This window comes from Dermacentor andersoni, chromosome 4 (genome assembly GCF_023375885.2).
Source record: "Dermacentor andersoni chromosome 4, qqDerAnde1_hic_scaffold, whole genome shotgun sequence".
In the NCBI taxonomy this organism is placed as follows: Eukaryota; Metazoa; Arthropoda; class Arachnida; order Ixodida; family Ixodidae; genus Dermacentor; species Dermacentor andersoni.
The window spans coordinates 123,770,173-123,781,740 of NC_092817.1; the positions used below are offsets into that span (position 1 = coordinate 123,770,173).

The following is an 11,568-nucleotide window of genomic DNA, read 5'->3' on the forward strand; positions in this document are numbered from 1 at the left end:
TTCCATTTCAGTGTTGCTGTCAGCTCCCTTCTGAAGAGTATAGCATGCGTTGTGCCCCTCCCGGTGGCAGTTGCCAGCCTGCTCCTCGCTTTCCCTTTCCTGTTAATTGTACACATGTGTTTAAAACAAATAAAAAGTGGTGGCATAAATGTAAGCACGCATGTAATTCAACAAGATTCGGTAGCCGTGAAGTTTTTTTTATTATTTGTATTATTGCTCATCCACTCTTTCCTCCTTTTGTCGTTACCTTGCACGATCGCAGCGCCACAGTTATCGGCGGGTCGGATCTGCCAACACGCGGCGCGAAGGACGGTAGCTCGGTAATAAAATATGAGTAGAGTCGGAATGAAAAGAATGTAATTTTAAAAGCTAAGGCCCCGATGTCCTTCTTTTTTTCGATATAACCAACGCGAGGGAAAACTGAAATGCGGTTTGCGATAGGCGTCGGGATGAGTGCCGCCGGAAATCTCCGTGGGAACTTTGCACTTACGGCACAGATGCGTTAAAGCGACGGCGAGACGAGCGTCGAGGAAAGAACGTAACAAGTTGTGCCCAATCGCATATACCGTCACTGGCGGCTGCAGCGCTGAGAGCGAGTGAGAGCTCAGGCATATGAATTACTAACCAGGGGGCTTTATTTCAGGGCCCAGAAAGAAATGTTTTGATTATCGATAAGCAGGAGTACATCGTAATTCTTTTTTTTTTTTTCTCGGTGTCTATAACGACGAAGCATAGAAAAAGGAAACGTCCGGTGTCAGTATCGCCAAAAAGCACGGTACAGGTGTTTATAGCGTGTTACGGGGGCCTACACGACAGGGGTCTCGAGTTACCGGGGAAAATAACTCTTTCTTTCCCGTTCGTATTCGTCTGAATGACGACGCTCTAGACGACATACCTGTACCTTTCGCGTTTCTTGAGCTTTGCCAAGAAGAGGCGCTCGAACGGAGCGACAATTCAGCCGGTAAGCCTCTCAAGCCCTGATCCGCCTTCGGCGAACTTCTTCTTCTTTGTGCACACATCTTCAGCATCGCTCAAAGCGTCGCCGCAGAGAAACGCGCAACCCGTATGCGAAAAGCATAACTCGGTCGAGGTAATTTGTTGAAACAATGCCGCCGAGACGACTCGCGGCCGGGCAATTATTTCGCGCATTTTAGCAAACAATGCCAGCCGCGTCGCCTCGTGCACATGACATCCACTATATACCACGCTGCATCCGGGGACAACGGCGCAAAACGCCGTCAATTTGCATTCTTCGATTACTTAGGCAACTGGCGCGCATGCAAAACGCCCCTCCCCCCCATTACCCCCTTTCTTGTATCGTTCCTTTCTTTCTTCCTTTCCTTCTTTTTTTTGGGGGGGGGAGGTTACTAAAGGGTTGCAGTATGCGTATATCTACACTATACAATTACGGGCGTTTCGCAAAAAATGCCCTCGAGCAGCCGTCCCGTTAACCCTTCTAATCTGTCTGCAACCGCCGCCGCGGTCTTTGCTCAGTCCGCGAGAAAAGGTCGGGCCGTTCTCTTTCTCCTTTTCTTTTCTTTTTTTCTTTCTTTCTCCTCGAGGGACCCACACGACGAGGATTCCCCTCAGAAGAATATTTGCTTGCGCGGCTCATTTGCGGCGTCGGGAGAGCGAGGCACGTAAGTATGTACACGCATACCTCTCGTTCGCCCTCATGCCGCAAGTTCGCCGAACGTCTCGCTGACTTGTGTACTATATACATATAACGACCGCGGGATTTCGAAACAATCGAAGAAGTCGAACCGTTGTTGGGCTCTTCTCGTGCAGCGTGCTGCGCCATGCAGTTCTTCCGTTTTCCATCGCGAGAACTGGGTTAAATGCGCGTATACGTATACTGACCACGCCGACGACGCGCTCGAGTATATTATACACATACAGGGAGAATCGTTTGTGCTGCGTCGCGTCGTCTGCTCGGGCCAATTGCGTGCCTTCGGGACAGACGAATCCTGTGTGCGTACCGCCACCCATTATTCGAGAAAGGAGGCCACACTTGTACTCTTGAAAGGTGCCCCGCTGTTGTCGATCACTCGGCTGTTAAAGACTACGACGTATGCTGCCTTTCTTCCTCTTCTTGTTTGTTTGTTTATTTATCTGGCTATTTTCCTTCTTCACTGGGTCGGCGAATAGGAGGAAGTCGGCGAAGCAGTTTGGCGAGCCTGTGCGTATGACTCGCAACGCAACAAACTGACCGGGTCACGATCTCTGCGCCCGCTGCTCAAAGCTTGAGATCATCGCAATCTCTCGCTTCACCCACTCCTTCTTCTTTTTTCTTTCTTTTATTTATTGTTCCTTTCTTTCTCTTGTCTTTTTACATTCGACAGGTACGTCTTTTTCTACCGGCGTGCCCGTTGTGTGAAAGGCAAGCAGTCGTCCGTCATATGCTTGGTACGCTTGCAGAAAGTTCTGCACAATGGCGTCGATCTCAGAGAGGCACACTTTGACGAGCGTCTTTCGTTTCCTTTCCATTTTTTTTCTTCTTTTCGTTATTGTTTCTTTTGTTTGTTTTTTATCTCTCCGAAGCAGTGAGTGATTCGCGGCATTCGCGCGTGTGAAAGCGAGGTCAGAGCGAGCTATACAATTCGGGGCCCTTGTTTTGGCACCCCAGCGAACTCGGAACGCGGGCGTTGCGGAAGTCACCGCGTGCATGCAGGGTGACCCGATTTACCCACCCCGTGAAAAGCTGTCGGGTGCGGGGGCGGAGCAGAGGTCAGTAATGAGGACGCATAACGGTTGCCGCATAGAGCTTATCGTTTGACCAGCACCCACCGCAAAAGCATGCGGAAGGGAGCGTGCAAAGTATGGAGGACCCGACCGTTTAAGTAATCAGCAAAACTCTAAATGTGCGGCTCGGTTTGCTGCTGGTAACGGTTATAATATAACGGTCGGTCAGAGCTATAGTAACGGGTAAAATTCAGTTCGGGCGATCAGCCAGATCAGCCGTTCGCAGTACGCTAGCCAGCTTCAATTTGCGCATAACTCGATTATCGCGTGACGCTGCTACGACTTCTGGAGAGCTTGTTAATGCAGTTGAAACTCGATTTAACGAAGTGATGACCACGCTCGAATTATTTCGTTAAATCGGGCAGTTCGTAAAATCGGAAAAGGAATTTTTCGGTCCTTCGAAACCTTAAAGTTCGAAACCTAAGGCTAAAGCTACCGCGACATTGTATTTGCCGCTAATCCAGCCATCTGTCGCATAAACCTTGAACTAACGAGAGCCGCCACCGCGGCCCATACGGAGGCGGTGTTGAGTCAGCTGTTCCGTGCATGGGTGCAGCGTGCAGCATCGTCAAAATAAAGCTAAGGCCGTGACCGTGGTGCCTATATATGTTTTAAAGCCCAAACCCCACGTACGCTTGCGGACGCGCGCAAGCTCGCATTCGCGCGCCTACACATACGCAGACGGTGAGGCACGGCTCGTACGCGTCGAAACGAGACGCGACCTCAGTGAACAGGACCCCTCTCTATCGCGCGCTTCGGCTGCCTCGCATCGGCGCGCCTGACTACGCAACTACGGCGCGGTATACATTCAACTCTCAGCGAGGCAGATTTATATCACGCAAGAGAGTGCTTCTTCTTTCCTTTTTGTGGTGAGCTAACGGTTATAAAAACAGAACAATTACGTTTATAGATATCGAAGCATTTTGAAACACTGTCAATAACAAACGAAAAAAGAGGGGGTAAACCGTGGGGCCCGATTTTTATTAGTCATATCATAAGAAGCCAACAAACACTGACACCAAGGCCAACATAGGCGAAATTACTTGTGCCTAATAAATGGAATAAAGAAACGATAAATTAATGGAAATGAAAGTGGATGAAGAAACAACTTGCCGTAGGTGGGGAACGATCGCACAACCTTCGCATGACAAGAACGTTGTCAATAACAAAGTACGAAGTGGCCTCTGCCACAGCTATATGACTGCATCCCAGCGAGCGTGCGCTGTCGCGCGTCTTTGTAGGTGCAAACCGCCATTCCTCGCGAGGCGCGGCAGGCGCTAGGCGCGGCCGCAAGCGTACTTGTGGTCTGGGCTTGACTCGAAAGCTTTAGAGCGCACGCTCGAAGAAAAACCCGTCGGTGTCAAAATTAGAAAGAAATCACCCATTCTTCTACTCAATTATTTCAGGAAAAAACTTCGTTAAGTCGAGTTCGGCCAAGTTAGTTTCGTTAATTCGGTTTGATGACAACATTGAACGCTATGGGTACCTGCCGGGGAATTGAAATTTCTTCGCTAGATCGGGAACTTCGTAAAATCGGGCTTCGTTAGATCGAGTTTTAACTGTATAGAGAACCACGAGATCCGCACAGTCACTCAAATAGTAAGACGCGATCAGAGCTTTTCGCGGCCAGTGCGATGTGTATAGACCGCCGACGGAATGATTGACGTGGTTGAGGTTGGCTTAATGCCTTGACGTGTACGAGTGGGCCATATAAGTGTGCTGTCTCATCCCAGAGACGCGAGTTCGCGATCAAGCCGCAGAAAGCGTTGGTCATGTTTTCGGCAACTTGTGTACCGTCCCAACAATAGAGAAACGTGTTCTCTGTTTTCTTTTCTTTTTTTCTTTATGCGGCTGAGTACCAACGCATGTTTTCTGAACTACGTTGCTGCTGCAACACGTTCGTTTAACATTGCCTTGTGGTACTGACAGAACTCGGATATTTCCAGTTTCATCCGAATCAATTAATTATTGAATTACCAATTAACTAAGTTATAGTTGATCAATCTACTCGTCTCAGTTTACACCTCTGCATGTAAGCTACACAGAAGCAGCAGAAACAGCATCTGCAAGCTTTCTATACATTAACAGGTACGTGTGCGCTGCAGAATACTGCAACTTTATCGACAAAGCACAACTGATAGCTTGTATAGCCTGACATTTTCGGTAGGCCCCATTCTCAAAGAAATTTGCCTTTGTTTCCTTGCGCTGTTCAATTTCATGCGTTCCGAAGAAAGAAAACAAACACAAAGAAATAGATCGAATGCCTTTCCGCTGAGTGCGAAATTTGAAACGATGTTTCACGCGTGAAAACAAATTGGCAGCTGCAAAGAAAAAATTCATGAGAACACGGCGCAGTTATAGCGCTCCTATAATATATTGCCTTCCCGCACAACGAGGCTATTGTTACACACGTAAGTGTTCAACTAATATCGCGCTCGAATATGCGAGCGAGCGCAGCCGTGTATAGGGAGAAAGAGCCCCCCCTCCCCCTTTTTTCTTTCTTCCTTTTTTTTTTACGCTTATATACTTTCGCACCAAAAACCAAGTGCGACGCATTTACGTCATTTACTCGAGTATACCAGCGGCGTTTCAGGATTTCTTCCACCACCAGTTTTCCAAGTCGTCTCGCCGTCTGGCCTCTTACGATTGACCATGACCTTTATTCTGAACGGCGCTCAATGAAAACAATTCAGTCAAAGCTATAAGCCCGGTTAGCAGTAAATGTCTTACACCATTTCTTTGGCAGAGAAGAGAGGGAGGCGGGGAGGGAGTATAGCCTTAGGGGAAGTATTCATCCCTAATGCGTCGAGCTGCCGGGCGGTATTTCCACACGGCTCAGGCGATAACTGTGTATCCGTACGAGTCGCACAGCCTGAACGGCTGCTGCTGCTTCGAGAAACGACCTTCGCAGCCCGCCTGTATTTACTCGGTGCCGAGGTATAAGTGAGCCGTCGACTTCGAGAACTTGGCCTAATACTCGCGGCGCGCTTATGAAACGGGCATCGCGAGGAGCGCATATACTGCGTGTGCGCGGCCTATAAAATATAGCAGAAAGTGTATACGGTCCGAGGATGATAAGAACAGCGATGAGCTAACGCGGCGAAGAAGAGTATAACTGCGCGTGTCTAATGTCGCGTCGAGGCATATTCGGGCTCGAGCGTATATTAATGGGCGAAAGAGGTGAGTGGCCGTCTTCAAAGCGCGCAGTCACCCCTCGGCTGAAAGTCACGGAGGCGGTAAAATTTTAAGCGGTGGAAATGGCGGCGATGGATTCGAACGACTATAGAAGGAGGACGTGTCTGAAGAGAAAAGGGAGCCGATCGCGAAAGACGAAGGCTTGTCTATTGATCTCTCTCCTTTCGTCTGACTGTCAAATGTCCGTGAGTCGAATCCCTTGATTATTTTATTGGGAACTCCGTTAATTCGCTTGAGCAGACGTACGTATATATATATATAGTGTGTGTGTTCAAAAGTAATTTTCACGTTAGAGGGTAAGTTAGGCTTCTTTCGTAACGGACTGATTTCACTTGAGCCTGCGTGTCACGTAGGCATAACATTCGAACGAGCCGTGCTTTCACTAATTAGCGCCGGTAATCTGAATTCTCAAATTAATTACGTCGGCTGTTGCTTCATGCATTGGTATGATAGCGAAGGACATTTTTATGTTTAAGAGAATAATCTGCCTTCTGGGAGGCAAAATTAAGTGCGCCATATCACTTCTGAACTTATCACCACTTTTCTTTAACTATGTGCATTATATAGAAAGCACTTATAGGCGAAATTCTTTTTGACGGAAAGCTCGTTGAATCCCTCGTTCGGTGTCACACTGCGTCCAATGCTATACGTTAGTACCACCCGCGGTGGTCGCTTATAGTGGCTATGGTGTTGGGCTGCTAAGCACGAAGTCGCGGGATGGAATCCTGGCCGCGGCGGCCGCATTTCGATGGAGGCGAAATGAGTAAACACCCGTGTACTTAGATTTAGGTGCACGTTAAGGAAGGCGGTCCAAATTATTTCGGAGTCCCTCACTACGGCGTGCGTCATAATCGTATCGCGGCTTTGGTATGTAAAGCGCTATAATTTAATTTTAATTACGTTGGTGTCCTGCGGCGCCTAATATATTACCCAGCAGGATCACGTGACCATGGGCCGTCGGGGCACCGTGATCTACGAGCGTTTTCTTCGAACTGCTACCTGGCGATTCTGTTCCTCTCCTACATGCAGTTGTAGAGCCTCGGCGGTCACAAAGGAACCGTGACTGCAGTTGTAATATCCACCTGGCTTTGCAGCAAGCGCGCTTCTCGGGTGCAAATGACCCCTCGGACATATTTTGAGGACGCCAGCATCGAGCGGAAATACTGCGCGCGTGTCCGCACCTGTGTGGACACACTTTTACGGGCGGTAGGCTCACTAGCCTCATTTTAAACATGAATGCGACGGTACGACGTGACGCATTCCATAGCTCATCACGGTAACACCGTGTCGCCGTAACACGCGTAATACCGCCTCTTCAGGAACACCGTGTTTTCACGAACGCGACAGTATAAGCTGAATGTGACAGCTTATGGCTCGTCATGGTGGCGTGCCACGCGACAGTGCTTACACGTGTCGCGTCCTCTTTCGTCGGAAACGGGCCGGATCCCAGTGAGAGGCAAATAAAGCCTCGCTTTAATAAAACACAGCCGCTACTGCGCTACTGCTGCGTCGCCCAGACGCGCGTATGCATCAAGTATGTATATATACGCTATTCTAGAGCGACACAAATCGAGAAAAAGGAAAAACAAAGCTTTCTACGTAGCGGCCGACTCGTAGAATAGAACACGCTCCGCGCGTCCGCGCTGGTTGTGGCAGCATGCATGCGTGTGCACGCTCGGCCGTCTCGATGCGTAGTAGGCATACAAGCGCGGGGGGGCAGCGCACGTTATACGGAGGCAGTAAAATGGAAGGGCGGGTGTTTGCGCCCCCCCTACTTTCCGAGGCGCCTTCTCCTTCGCTCGAACCCAAACGCTCCAGTTCAACGTGTTGACGCGATCGGAGGCGTCCATAAACAGGCCCGGGGCATATTTGTACGCGCCCAGAAAGCGTCGTCCAGAGGCGGTGTGTGTCGTGTGTATATATATATATATATATATATATATATATATATATATATATATATATATATATATATATATATATATATATATATATATATATATATATATATATATACGGCCGTGCCGATTGGCCCGCGCTCGCCGCTGTCATGGCGCCCCCGCTCGCACGACATAGCAGCGGATGCGTACGCGTCGTAGCGCGATGAGGACTGGACTGGCAGTGCAAGGCATTTCTCCAATGCTTAACCCTGTAATGCTGAAACGCCATTCAATAGCAAGGTAGATTACAACTCATCCTTCTTTATTCCTGGCCATGGGAGGTACATTTACGTGGAGGAAAAAAAGAATTATTTTCGCATCAAACTACGCGATAAATCATACATTGGGCATTACAGTAAAGCATTAAAACATGCTGCGGGGCTAGCTGCTTCACTGCCAATGCAATACCGTAAGCATTTGCACGTAATTGTGTTCACGTAATCGCTTTTGTTATCGTGTTCCGATGACCCCTGTGGGCGTGTTCGCGAGCATACTGCGAATTTTCCACCAACGAGGCACGGCTTTCTTTCTTTTTTTTTTTCAGCCCCCTTCGATACGAACATTTAAAGTTCCTCAACCTCACGAATACGTGCTTGTGTTTATTTCTGCGCTTTTCGTGCATTTCTTTTTTGCGTATTCTTTGAAACCGTTCACTTTGTTTGGGTCGCAGCCTATGAATTAATAAAATATGAGTAGCGGGCGCCAATAAATAAATAAGAGAGGGAGACGGTGACGTTGTCCTTCAGGGCAACGCGGCCGCGGCCGCACAACAGTCACCGCTGCTGCCGTTCGGGCAGCATACGTGCTCACTCTGTGCAATTACTTTAGCTGGCGTTTCATAATCTCGTTTCCTTCCTTTATTTAAAGATTTGAGCTTGTACAGTCAATGCATATACAAGGACGTCTTGTCCTGCGGCGTTATTAAGAATGCAGACGCCATGGCGCTCGAGATTCAAGCCCACGACCAATATGCCCTAGGCAGCAGAAGAAGAGCAGTCAATAATTAGTGAAATAAAAGAACCGAGAAGCATGGCTGCCAGAACAGCATGTCGTTTCGCTGCAGAATGATGCGGGAACCTTAGTAAACGTTCCACTCTCTTGTATTTTTCTTCTTCTCACGATTGCTTTCTATACTGGAACGATATTCTTTTCTAAGTTATCGAACATGCCCCTCTTCACAGGCTAAAGTTGACACGCGATGCCGTTCTACTCACTTTTGGCTACTGTATGCGCGACAGTATAATATACAGCGACGAAAGCCCCGAGTACTATCTGAGCTCGTCACCTCGTAACACACGCTTCGGCGGCGTAGCCATAGCTGGCACGTCCACACACGCGCGAAGAGCAAGTGTCCCGAACGTCGATGTCGCAACAGTGCATAACGCGATACGTCCACTCCGCGAGCGAGACTAAAACGCATCTCCTACGGAGAGAGAGATGCGGACATCGCGCGTGCGCTCGGACCGGCACGCGACGTGACGGCCATTCGTTTACGATTCCCAAGGCGCGACGGATGTGCCAATTCGGAGCCGTTTCCCCCATCCCCCTGCATCCACCCCCTTCACAACGTAACCCTCACCGTCCCCCCTACCTCGGGTAACAGCGCGCGCTCCCGCTTGCTCTATACATGACCGAACCAATGGACACCGAGTCGCCATTGCCGTAATAGGAGTGGATAAACGAAGCGCAACTAAAGAACAATGCGACGAGGCGGCGGCGATGCGGAGCAATATTGGCCCCCTTCCCCGCTCCCCTTTATGGTGCTCGGCCCTCTTGGCTGTCTCGACAGACGAGCATGACCCGTCCATGTCAGCAGCTGAAAACAGCAGCAGCAGCAGTAGTAGTATGCATATATATAAGAGGAGCGCCCTTATGAGATATCGGGAAAAGGGGGGCTCGCGTCCGCGTGTTTATATTTGACGGAGACGCGAGCGCGCGCCTTATGGTCGCCATGAAAGTTCGATGCCGAAAGAGTTTTTTGCCGTCATCGCCGCCCGTCTCCCGAATCTTTATGATATTCTTTTTTTCCGCTATAGAGCCGTCTTTATTATTTCTGACACGTTTCCCCCCCCCCCCCCGTCTCGTTTTGGATGGCGTCAAGAGAAACAGGGCGCAGTATACATGGAAAGTCGTTGCCGCCTGCCATATGCTCTAGTCTGGTCGCCGTGGGCTGTTGAATTTTCTTTTTTTTCGTTATTCCCACAGGCGCGTGCGGGCGTTTTTCTTTTGTCTACTCTGAGCGCCATCGGCCACATGCCGCGTCCCCATGCGCACAGCTTTTGACGGCCTCTGAGCGACACCTTTTAACTCAATGAAAGCACTTGTATATATATATATATATATATATATATACTTCTTCTTTTGTTTTCTCGTGTTCTCGTACATGGTTAGCGAGTCAAAATACTTCCCGCTCTGTAATTAAGGTTTATCGGTTCTTCGCTTCGCGTTGGTTAAGTTTAACGGCGCTGTAGCCTTGTAATGAATATGGCCGCGCTTCTATTATCTATGCCGAAGCCGTCAATTATGTCTCCGCACAACACACTGTTTTACTTTTGCTTTGTGTGCAAGCTGCGCGGCTCTGTGTGCTCGCTCACGTGCGACTGACAGCTGCCTTGAGCCCCCTTTATTTACCCGGCGGATCAATCATTCACGGCTCCTTCGTTAATGTTAAATAACAACGAAGGCTGGACGGGGACAGTGTGCTCGCTTATGAGGCGACGCCATCTTGACGCTACAAAAACCTGCCTTTAGACTGATCAAGCCATAACATTCCTTAATCACTGTACCTATGCTATTCAGAGTATACGCTAAACATATTGAGAGAGAGAGGGCGGGGAGGGAGAAGGTGATTTTATTGGCAAGCTGGATATGTTTGCCTGTTAAAGAATCCCAGCTGGCCAAAATTAATCCGGAGCCTCCCATCACTACGGCGTTCTTCATAAGCAGATCGTGATTTTGGCACCGTGAACCCCAGAATAGAAAACTGCTGGCTCTCCCGTAATCGAGTGTAGATATAAGCATGAAATGGCAAACGACAAAACAGATTGGTTGGCGATAATACTAGCCACAGCCTTAAAATGGGTGTAGTGCATGTTCGCAACGGCACACACCACCACACCACACCATGCTGTGCATTGGTCCATATGGACGCTGCTCAACTAGAAGAAAATCGGCTGAGGGCGGCACGACAGGCAGCGAAAAACGCCAGGGAGACAGAGTGCACTTCCCAGCTAAAAGAACAATATCGCCTGAAGGAGGTGACACTCAGTGTGGCGCCATCTCTCGAGACGACGTAAAACCCGCGCCGCGGCACTCACAGACCGCTGGCGTTGAAAAGCGCTCAGACAACCTAGTCTCGGCGTCAAAAGATGACGATGAAATGTATGGTGCCCTGTATCTGCCCTTTGAACGTCGGTAATGGAAATGACAGATAGAAGTTCAGCGTACTAGAAGTTACAGCTTGAGTGATATTGTGAACAAACATTGGGAAGAACTCGGAAGCAGGTTGGCGACAATAGACCGCATTGTTCTTTAAGTTTTGAATGGGTGCCCGGATGACCTCGTTTTGTTCTCGCGACTTTCCCGGATAACGGCTCTGGCTTTTGGCTCAAGGTCACTTGAAGATCGCCGACAACGGGAGCTAGAATCATTTCATGCTTTAAAAAAAATTGCCTATAACTCGCCAGAATGT

The 11,568-nt window shown here is 49.0% G+C and overlaps 1 protein-coding gene across 1 annotated transcript in view; it reads left to right on the forward strand.

Annotated features, from left to right (window-relative positions):
- Positions 1–11,568, forward strand: part of LOC126537593 (uncharacterized) — a 464,401-nt gene that overhangs the window by 13,571 nt on the left and 439,262 nt on the right. The gene's annotated exons all lie outside the window — the stretch shown is intronic.